Below are 11137 nucleotides of genomic sequence, written 5' to 3' on the forward strand. Positions count from 1 at the left end.
CTCTGTAATTCTGTCTGAAGTAAATGCCGCTTCTGTTAGAGCAGACCTGGGGGTCTCACAGGAACAGCCCAACCACCCTCCTGTTCCCAGCACTCTCAGCTTTCTGCTCAAGGGAGCTAAAACCCAGAGTGGTCACTGAAGCAAGAGCAGGTCCCAGCCCAGGAAGGCTCCCTGCCCCTGCGAGAGGAGCTCACCCCACCTCTACCCATTTTGCACTTTATTCAAAGGCTCATTTCAAAAGACTCATGTAAATCGGTAAATGCAGCAGGACAGAAAGCCGAGATGCGTTCTCTCGTGTTCCTTGGCCCTGCAGTCCCTCAGGTACGACAGCAGCCTCCAAGCAATGGGCTTTTCAGCTCTGAGGAGTTAAGGACAGTGACAGCCTTAAATCAGAATCTGAATACTTTTTGTGTGTGTTTACCAGTTTCCTGTTTTCTTGTTACTAAGATGATGACCTTACAAAGAGGGTTACTGGAAAGCCAGAAAATCACGTACTGCAATTCAATTTTCTTACCTCTCCCACCAAAAGTAATTCAGTCTTTGTAGTGCTGAAAGAGGCTGAGGGGTCATTACCTTTCTCTGGGGTGTTCCAGAGGGCCAGAGCAGGCAGCTCTCCCAGAGGATAATGTAAAATCCAGTACGGGGAGCCAGGGCACACCAATTTGTTTTTCAATCTATTTTATTTCAGTTCAAAGCATCAGTGCAGACAGATAACAGGGGAAAATAAGCAACACTTTGACTAAATTCAACGCTCTGCGGTCTCTGAAGGCAGCAGAATATACCTCTCAAAAACACGCAACACTTTGGCTATCTGTCTGCACTGATGCTCTGAATGGAAATATAATAGATTGAAAAACAAATAGGTATGCTCCAACTCTTAACAGCAAGTTTTCCATTACTCTTCAAAGCGAGGGCTGCTGCCTATGCCTCCTGGAACAGGGCTGCCTCAAGGAGAGCACAAAATCACGCAGTGGGAAACCAGCACAAGCCCAAAGCGACAGCCAAAGTTTGCCCCAGTCTCTGCTCGTCCATGTCTCACCATGCCCAAGAACACTTAAAGCGTGAATGACATTTTGCAGGTTGCCATAATGTCCTCAAAAAACAGAAGCTGGACATCTGAGCTCCTGTTTGCCAGGTAGGTTTACATCAGAGAAGACCGCATGTTGTCGTTTATTAGTGGCTTCTTTATTTAAAAAACAACAACAACAAAACACTACTTTGACCAGCTTTTGCAATCCATTTTGCTGACAGCAGAAGTGCAGAAGACATTTATTACACCCAAAAGCAGACAAGGTACAACACAGCCGTAAGGTGCCTTCATCCAAAGGCCTCTTCAAGCACAAAGGGGAAAAAAAAAAGCTTTTAAATGACACTTCTCAAGTGTGGTCAGCCCAAAATGGGGACAGATTCCCACAGACTTGTTAGTAAAGTACACAAAATTACTCCAAGCTAAATCTATCAAGATAGCAAGCCAGGAAGCACCTGAACCTCCACCACTGTCACCTCCTCCTTCAGGCCTCCGCAGCCTTGAAAATCCATTAAGGCAAAAGGACCCACAACAACTCTTCAAACACGAGTGCAGCTGCTTTACAACACAGAGAGAGGAGGATGCAGCAATGTAAAAGCCTTAACGGCACTTACCCAGGAAGCCAACTCGCTTCCCCCATCTCCTAGAAGATTTCTGTAACCGCTGAGCTGCGGTCTGGGTGACAACAGGCACATTCTCAGCACCTTGTTTAAGCAGCGTGTTGTGGCAGTTACCTCAAAATATACTGGAGAGATGAACCAAGAGCGAATGAGCAGGGCACAGGGGCTGGGGTGACAGCTGGGAGAGGACCGCCGTTCCGGTCTGTACTCCAACAGCCTGCTCCTGCATCGCTCTGTCCTTGGACCCGGGTTTGAAACACAAGTTCCTCCTCAAACACAAGACACTTGGTACATCTGAATCAAACCCCTGCAGAATCATGCTGCCTTATGTCATCACTGGGCCAATAAATCAGGTGTGCCAGCCTTCCGGTCCCCCAGAGAAGAAATTACCCCCAAGACTCACCTACAAGCCTGTCTCTCCCTGGGGAGGAGATGGGTTTTATTGACTCAGACCCACCTCAGCACATTTCCATAATAAATCTAATACAACCTGGGAACAAGCTGCTACTGAACGGGGCAGCCCTGCTCCTCCTCCGCAGCTCTGTCGAGCTGGTGATCACACAAAAAACTGAATCAGACCACTGATTTCTTGGCAGAGCGCAAAAAAAACCCCTATTTATTTGTCTCTTGATGGGTCAGTCTTCCAACAATCATCTCGGTGAACAGACATATTAGCGTTCCAAAGAAAGGAGAGGAATCTGCTACGGCAAAACGCATGGAAGTGCAAGATAATTCCCTTCCATGCCTGCCTGGAGAGATTCACAGCTTCTGCCCAAGCAGGGGACACAGCTCAGGGGCCCTACAGCGCCCTACAGCGCATCTAATGAAGAACATCTTTGGGGGGGCAGTGGTACCCAGGTGACAGGCTCACTGGTAGAGCGGAAATTCTAGCGGAAGAATCTTTGGTTTTAGGTGTAGGCTGCAAAAGAAATGAGCCATGCCGTATTTTCCACGGCAGCGATGCAATCAGCCAGCTCCCTTCGGCAGGAGGGACACGGGCAGTGGTGTAAATGAGAGGCACCACAATCCGCCGCGCTTTCGCCCGCCGCCCCCGCCGCGCAGCACCCGTCAAGCACACCCTGATTTAACACACCGCTCCCGGGGGGATCCAACCCCCGGCTACTCTGCAGGCCGGGGCAGCCCGCAGAGCTCCCTTCAGCCGCCCTCAAAGGCTTGGTGAGGGCCGGTGGCTCCCCGCGGGCAAGGACGGGCGCTCCTGGTCCCTGCCCCGGAGGAGACGCACCGCCCCGCGCAGCCCCCCGCACCGGGTTTAGCGCTAAGGGAGGGAGGGTGGCCGGGCCAGGCCCCGGCAGGGCGGGCCAGGGACGGAACCTGGGCCCCCTCAGGGCCGTCCCGCAGCGGCTGGGCCGAGCGAGGCGGGCCGAGCCCAGCCGCCCCCGTCGCCATGGTTACCTTTATTGGGAGCGGGGCGGCGGACACGGCGCGCGGCGGCGGCGGGAACAATAAAGCTTCAACAACAGCCGCCCCTCCCCTCCGCGGCGCGGGGCGGCCCCGCCGCCATCTTGAAGCCGTGACGGAGGGGCGAAGCGGGGCGGCTGGGCATGCGCGGGGCTCTGACACACGCAGCCCGGGCTTGTCCCCGTCCCCGCCCGGCTGCCTCAGGCGACCAGGGAGCCCCGCGGTTAATAAAACATCCTCCTCCCGGGGCAGAGCCGGGGCCGCGTGCTGAGGAGGGCGGCGGCGGGGCACGGGCCGTGGGTGAGCCGCCCGGTGGTGGGGGGCGGCCGGCTGCGAGGCGCCGGCCGGGCTGAGGAGGGGGGTTCCCAGGCAGGAGCCGAGGCTGCTGCTGGCTCACTCACCCGTGGGCCTGGGCCGCGCTGGGCTTCCAGAAAGAAGGTTGCGGAGGCGCCGGCGGTGGGAGGGGAGCGGGGCAGAGGGATGCAGTCCTGGTCCCGATGGTCGCCTGCTCCATCGGCCACGTGCCATCACTAGCCCTTGGCTTCACAGCACACCGCGGGCACGACTGCCTGCTCCTTACCAGTGGCCATCTCACCACTGCCATGGTCTTGTACACCTCCCCAGCCGCCCTGAGGGCAGCCTCGCCAGCTAGCTTGCAGCCCAGCTCATGGGGGCCCTGGGGAGCCCACCTGGGCCACCAGCATGAATCACTGGGGATGCAGACAGTCCCAGCAGGGACCCCCGGGGTGGCTGGGTGTCCCTGGGCAATGCGGGGGGCGAAGGAGCTGCCGGATGCTGAAGGCCACTGTGCATTTCAAGGTGCTGTGCGTTCGTGCGTAGGGCAGGACATGGGGTGGGAACATGCCGCCCTCGCTGAGCCTTTGTGTGGGCAACCTGCGCTCAGGGCAGAGGCCATGAGACCCCAATTTGTATTTCTGTACAGATGCACCTGGCAAAGATCCTCATTCCTCCCTGGGACCTCAGCGTGTTTATGTTCCCCCTCTCTGTCAGTAATCTGATGCAGCCTGTAGCTCACGCAGGGCCTCTGGGTGCGTTTCATTTCAGCTCTGAGAGCTTCCAGATGGCCACAGAAAGCAGGACTTGCCCGGCCACCAAGTGTCCCTGCTCGCCATCGTACCCTGGCCGGCAAAGATGTGATCCCTTACCTGGGTTACATTCTGCTTTTCTTAACCGAACAGTTGTGCAGTGCCAACGTGCACACCTCAAAACTGCTGTTTCCTTTGCCCGCAGCTCTGGGAAAGTTTTCTGTGACTCACGTCATTGTGGAAGCAGAAAGATTTTGGCCATATTTTGCATGAAAAAAAAATAATAAATCGCCGGACAGTGCAGGGGGCGGCAAATTCAGGCATTGCCGTTTGTATGCCCAGGCTTGGAAGGGGGCTGTCTGCTGCCATCTACTGATGGACTGAGGGGGAAGCCTAATGAGCCGACTAATATGCATAAACAAGTGCTAATTTCGGGATGAATGCATGGAGGTGGGGAGAATGATATCCTTGGCTATGAGGGTTTGACACCAGGCTGTGTGTGACCTGCTGGAGAGCAGCAGGCAGGCCTGGGATTGTGGGTCCTGGCGACTGTCAAACCCTCTCCACAGGGAGGTGGATGAAATTTTGGGGCAGGCGTGTGACTGGGCAGATCAGCTTGCAAACAAATGGGTATTAATTAGAAACCCACAATGTCGTGATGAGACCTGCTCTGTCCTGGATCCTCTGCGCCCTGCCAGGGAAATGCCTTTTGGCTGGGATCCTCAGCCGTGAGTGGCACAGCCAGGTATTCTGTCCATTAGAATAGAAATGGCATCGCAGCAGCAGGTTTCAAGGTCATTTTTGGTGGATGCAAGAAAAGCAGGACAGGTCATTTTCTTGCAGAGGTGTGGAGAGAGGTTCCTGGGGGACCTGCACAGACTACAGTCCTTTGCCAGTCTCCTGCAACTAGTTGTCTCTGTTACAGCTGCCAGTTCCCCCTCCACCAGTTTTCTCATAAGTGCTCCTATTTATGTGCTGAAGAATTCCCCGTGAAAAAGCACTGGACCCAGATCTGGTTGTTTTTATCCCCAGGCTGGTGATGGTCAAAGCAGGTTGATGCTGAAGCCCTGAGAAGTCACTGGTGTCTGATGCGCTGTGGCTGCTGACAGCAGCTGACCTGAAGATGATGGCCAGGCTGTGTCAGATGAAAAACCTGCTCCCCATCTGCCACAAGGAGAAGCTGGCACTTGCCAAGGAGCATCGGTGAGACGAAGGGCAAGCGAGCTCTGCCCGCTACACTAGAATGACCATGCTTATCACTGTCAGACCTGCTCCGGCTGACAGGGTCATCTCATGGTTTCTGAGGCAGCGATGAGCCACAGCAGAGAAGCTCTGCATTGCAGTAGGTGCCTTCTCCAGAGCAGCAAAACTTTTCCTGCAAAGTCTAGGGTGGCACGGAAAAGCCCTGATGCCTCCAGTACCTTGAGAATTGGTCCTTGGAGAAGGAACTTGCAACGCCGGCACTAAAATGGGTCTAGTGGGGCATGAGGATTTGGCTCCATGTTGGTGAGCCTGCCTGTATAGCGTCTGCTTTGGCTTTGTGTTGTGGTAGTTCCAGCAAACACCTCCAGCAGGCACCTGTTTTTCACCAGGATCAGAGAGAGGAGAAGGCTGAACAACCACCACTGCCCAGGTCAAGGCAGTGCAGCAAAAGGTGACAAAAAGGTGGCTCTGCTGAAACCTGCTCTGGAGCCAAAATTGCTGTTTGCTTGGCAGTGTCTGTGATTCAAGGTGGACTGGTGGGATGATGGCAGCCTGCTGAGAGAGCAGCTACGGTCTCCTGCTTTGGAGGTGATGGCTGGTGGTGTACAGAGACATCAGGACAGTAGCGTGATGAGAAGTGACGGAAGAGAACAACAAACATGCCTTCAGAGAAGCCAGGCAGGCTTTCCTCCAAGGGCTGAAAGTAATGTGGTCAGAGTGGGCGGTCCCATGATACTCTGGCAACAGGGACAAAAACTGATTCCCAAGTTTCCTTCCCCATCTGTTTCTGTCCCCTCTGCTGCTTAACTCAATGGGTTTTGGGGCCACATGGTGTAAATCAAACCAATGCCATGATCCAGGCTAAGAGTAGCCTGGAAGGGTGAGGAAGGAAAGGGTGAGGAAACGGGGGACAAAACCAGTGTCCCAATATACCTTTGTCAGTTCCCATCGCAGTAACATCCTGTTGTCCTTTGGAAACATCTTAATTCTTGTACAGCAAGTACTGGTGGGTGGAGGTGTACCATTTGAATGTTTTCTCTCCCCAAAGTGTAGGACTGTGGGATAAAGCTCCACCAGGTCACCCTCCAGGGAACCAGCAGGTGAGCTGTTTTTGAGTTCACCATCGTGCCAGGGATCACTTGTGTGTTGCACAAAAGAGCTCAGATGAGCATGTACAGTGTCTTCAGCTCCTGTTGTCTCGCTGGGAGCAGGCAGAGGTCTCTTGTTCCCTGAAAGAGCCCCTCTCGCTGAGGCGCAGCCCACTGACGGAGCGAGGACTGCCCTGCCTTGCTGTGCCAAAACTGTCTCCACACAGCTTGGAAAGCTCACAGCAGGGAGTCAGATGGGGTGAAGCACAACCTCCCCTCCAAAGCTGGGACACTGAGACTCAGTCCTCTCCTCTCCAGAGGAGGTCACGTCTTCTGAAGGGACGGGTCCAGAGGTCTGGCTGGGTGGGATCATTCCAGGGGTCAAATCCAAACCACCCCGTTTTCACAAGCTTTTGACGCGTGCGTCTTTTCCAGGCGACACAGACCACGGGTCTGCTTTGGGTGCTCTTGGAGCATCTCGTGGTGACAGCTGGGCCGTCACATGTCGCAGGGGGACAGAAATAAGAAAGGGGGGTGCAGCCGTTTCGGCTTAGCACAGGCAGGGACAGCAGCGAGCCAAGCTCAAGGCCATGCAACCACACCTTTCCCCTCCTAGTTCATAATTTCTCCTCTGCACGGCAGCCTGGGTGGTAGCAAGGCTCCATCACTGGCTTGCGGCTTCTCCTCTGAGCACTTGAGGGCACTGTTGGAGTTTGGAAAGAGGCAGATCTCTGGGGTGAAAGGTTTGTTTCATGTCACACCATGCGGAGGCACATCAGTTTGCAAGGACTCTGGCGTCCACTGGAAGCCTTGCTGTTCATAGGGGTTTATAACGCCCCGTCTCAGGCAAAACCTTTCGCAGAAAATATCGAGTGATGGAGGCTTCTTTTATCTTCCTTCTGTAAGCATTTCGCCCTTCCATGTTTTTAATCCCAAAGCTTCTCTCTTGAGGGTCTGATTTCAGGGAAAGTGGTGGGCTGCACAGTCAGTTCTTGAAGGGAAGCAGTGAGTTTGGTAACATGGGAATACACTTCACCTGCACAGACACTAGAAGTTTCCAAAGTGCTGTTGAGGCAAGGACTTGCAGCCTGACCATGTGCGAACACAAATCTCGTCACTCCCGGTATCGACCTCCAAGGGAGCCCGCGGAGCAGGCTGTGCTCCGGGGTCAATGCTGCAGCGGCTCAGCAGGACTGCACACAGCACTCCGCTGGGAAGCTGTGCCAGAATAATTATTTACATGTGCTGGCATAAAGTAATTACTAATGGAGCAGAACACCATGCACAGCCCCTCCGAGCTGTCCCAGAGGAGACACTGGGAGTTACCAAGCAAAGTGCACTCTCCATGTACCGAACTTCAGATCTCCTCCCACCCCAGTCCTTCCCCCTCCTCCCAGGGGAGCAGCTGCTTCATGGCAGAGGAGTCTGTCCCCCTTTTGCCCCATCCTCTTGCCTCTGCCAGCACATTCCAGGGTTGTACTCCGAGACTGTAAGTTGCCCTGTTATTCAAGCTCTACTGCCCTCCAGACTCAGTCTGATGAGGTCTTTAGGGGAAGGGGACATTCACATTAAGAGCAGGGACTGTAAATGGGTTTGGAGTATTTCACTGCTGTGTTTCTCCAGCCAAACTGAATTTTCACTGAATTTCAGGCCCACTGGCACCCAGACTGGCTTCCTAATGCCCTCTTGTAGTTTCTTGTTCACCAGCTTCCTTGGCTTTTGGCTTCATTGCTTTTGATTGCGATGATTCCCAAGGGGGACCATCTCCTTGATATTTGCCATTCCTGCTCCCTTCCGTGTGGTATGTGGGGAAGGATGTCTTGTGTCCAGGTTCCACAGGATGCCAGACTGTGCCCACTTCGTTCCTGAGTGTGGTGGCCCAGTGTCTGAGCGGAACATGTTGAGAACATCAGGCTTTCCGAAGTGCATCTTCAGTGCTGCTTCACCTTCTCCATCAGATTTCTGATTTGAATGGCAGCTAGAAAGTCTGGTTCCTGGGCTCTGTGGTTGCTATTGCAGCAGTTGCGTATCTGTGATCCATTACTAAATATGATCAGGTTTCCAGTCTTTTCACGGACAGGTTGGAGTTTCAGGAGGCTGCAGAGATTCCTTTCAGGATGGGGCATAGCACTTGTCTTCAGCAGAGCATCAATATCCAGCCCTGGCACCACTCCAGGCATGCCTTCATCCTCAACTCAGCATGCCTAGGCATCTGTCCATGATGTCAGCTCTTCAGTCCCCTGGTATTAGTGCCTGGCCTCTTTTAAGCAAACTCCCACCCTAAATGTGGCCCAGAACTCACCCCTCACCTGCTGGTAGGAGCTGCTGGTATCTGGCACGCTGATTTTCCATGATTTCATCAACTTTGCTGTACAAATTATTGTCCTGTCTCAGTACCCGCTTCTGTTGGGATCTTTGTAACATCCCTTGAGCTGTTCCTTCCAGCCGTGCCAGTGCTGTAACAAGCTGAAGGACTGCAGATCCTTCTGCGTGCGTGGTGCAAGGTCAGCCCAGCTCAACTCACTTGAACTCTTTTTTTTTCAGAGCTGATCTCCAAAGCTCCTCAATAGGGGCTTCTTCGTGGTGACCGGGGATCACTCAGAGTATGCGCTGCAGTGAGCTGGTAGGCTCAGCAGCTCCTTTTCTGTTGGAGAACAACCTCCTTCCTCTCCGCAGATGCTCTGTTAGCAAAGCAGCACGCTTCTGGCGTGGCAGGATTCCTGCTCCCAGATCCGCAAGCCGCAGACTGCGCTGGACGCTGAGCGCAGAGCAGTTCCTCCACTGCCACCCAGAGCCACACATTTTTCTGTCCACTCTATTCCCTTGTGCCCATTGTACATCGCGCTCAGCCAGCGTGTCTCAAACACCAGCAGCTACCACCCATTATCGATCATTTCTCGTAACTGTTAGTCTTGTGACATTTCTTCTGTGTTAGGTCTGCTTCTCTCACCATCTCCCCCACATGTTCCGCTTTACTGCCTCTGCAGGCGCATGCTGATGCAGGGTTCCTCGCACCAGAATCAAGTATCTATTTCTTCTCCCGTGTCTTGGCTTTAGGTAAAAAACAGTATCTCCGTACTCTCATTTTTTCTGGTGACAGCACCCATCAACACCTCTCTCAGCTGTTGTAGTGCTTCAAACACCATTCCTGGGCTGAAGAGTCTGTTCTTCCAGAAATCATATCCCCATTTAGATAATAAAGGGTTTTCCTTTCATTTTCCTGTCTTTACTCCTGGTGGCCAGCTCTGCACACAGCCTGTTTTTCCTTCCATGCATGTGCACGGGTTTGTCTGCGATCCAGCATCCCCGGTGGTCTGGGTCCCTCCATGTTGTCCGTTTGCTCCGTTTCTAGGTGCTGATTTGTTTTCCTATTAATCTCACTCCTTCCCTTGCTGCAACTCTCCCTAGACTGACCGCTGCCAACATGTTTCATGTATCATGTGCTGCGTAATAACACAGGGGAAGGGGACTCCATGCCTGTAACCCGGTTCTCTGGAAGAGCTATTTCCAGAGGTGGCAGGTGCTGGCGGGGTTCCAGCCACACGCTACCCTGCTGACTTAGCTGCTCTCCCTCCAAACTGCCCCCTGTGGCACATGTGCCTCTGCACGTCCCAACCCAGTTGCTGCATGGACCATGTTCCTGCGGGGGCAGAGACTCCCGCCAGTCCCCTTTTTGGCCCTCAGCGCACACAGGCGGCTGCACCCCAGTGCCTGCTGCCGGCTGGGAGCAGAGAGCACGCTCGGCTTTCCCGCCGCCACGATTCGCTGGAGGAGCAGGGGATGGAGACTCCTGCAGTCCCCTGATGGTGCCAAGGTAGTGCCACAGTCTGGCTCATGGGCTCCTTTCCAACCAGCAGGGTTGAGCTGCAGAACAGAGAAAGGCTTGATGTTGTCCATCACTCAGCCACACAGGTAAATCTGTGCCCCGTGCACCTGCCTGGGAAGCATTCTGCTTCCAGGCCTCTGTCACAGAGGAGTAGTGCCCCAAACACTTCCAAAGGGTCCTTTCTCATGGACTGGGACCTGTCCTGTGGTGGGATCAATGAAGGCTGAGTAGGAGAGGTCCTGATGACTGGCATCTAGCAAGGTGGGACCTATCCCCAGCTCATGCAGGCAGCCCATATGCCATCTCTTGGGTATCCCAGTCCAAATGCCAGGCAGGACCTTTTGGGAAGCAGTGTTGCAGAAGAGGCTTTTTTATCAGGGAAGATCAGTTTATGGAGTTGCTGGTAATCATCTCTCCATCCTCATGCCACAGCTTGTTGTCCCTGCCATCTGCTGACACATTTGTTTGTGCTAAAGACCGAGCCACGGAGATGACTTGGGGGTTAAATATAACCCCCATCTGCTTTCTACTGCAGTCCACAGTCAGCTGGATGGGAACAGTGGAGGGGTGGCAAGGCATGAGAGGAAGGAGAGAAATTATTAAAATCATCTTTGTCACCCAAGAAAACGTGCTGCGTTACTCCGGCTGTAGTGAGAGGGGGCAGGGGGACTGCCAGCCAGTCTGGTAGGAAGGGGCAGCCATCTTGATGAGGGCTGGGCAAGTACTGTGTTTGCTGGCTGAGTGGTGGCCTGGAAAACTGCAATCCAGAAAATGCAGTTCACGTTGACCCCAAATGGTTATTTCTTTGCAGTTTTCCTTATTGGCTCAAATGTTGGTTGTGTCCATCAAAGCTGACGCACTGACCTCCAGACTCTTCTCCGCGTGGGCAGGACAGGCTCCTGGGAGGA

General features: G+C 53.8%; 1 protein-coding gene across 6 annotated transcripts in view; it reads right to left on the reverse strand.

Annotated features, from left to right (window-relative positions):
* ZBTB40 (zinc finger and BTB domain containing 40) overlaps nucleotides 1–3181 on the reverse strand; it is a 48086-nt gene extending 44905 nt beyond the window's left edge. For all 6 annotated transcript variants that reach the window (XR_012583959.1, XR_012583958.1, XR_012583957.1 and 3 more), the window contains exon 1: nucleotides 3061–3181. The gene's annotated coding sequence lies outside the window, so the exon portion shown is untranslated. The remainder of the gene's footprint in view (nucleotides 1–3060) is intronic.
* Nucleotides 3182–11137: the final 7956 nt, after the last annotated feature.

This window comes from Larus michahellis, chromosome 16 (genome assembly GCF_964199755.1).
Source record: "Larus michahellis chromosome 16, bLarMic1.1, whole genome shotgun sequence".
Lineage (NCBI taxonomy): Eukaryota > Metazoa > Chordata > Aves > Charadriiformes > Laridae > Larus > Larus michahellis.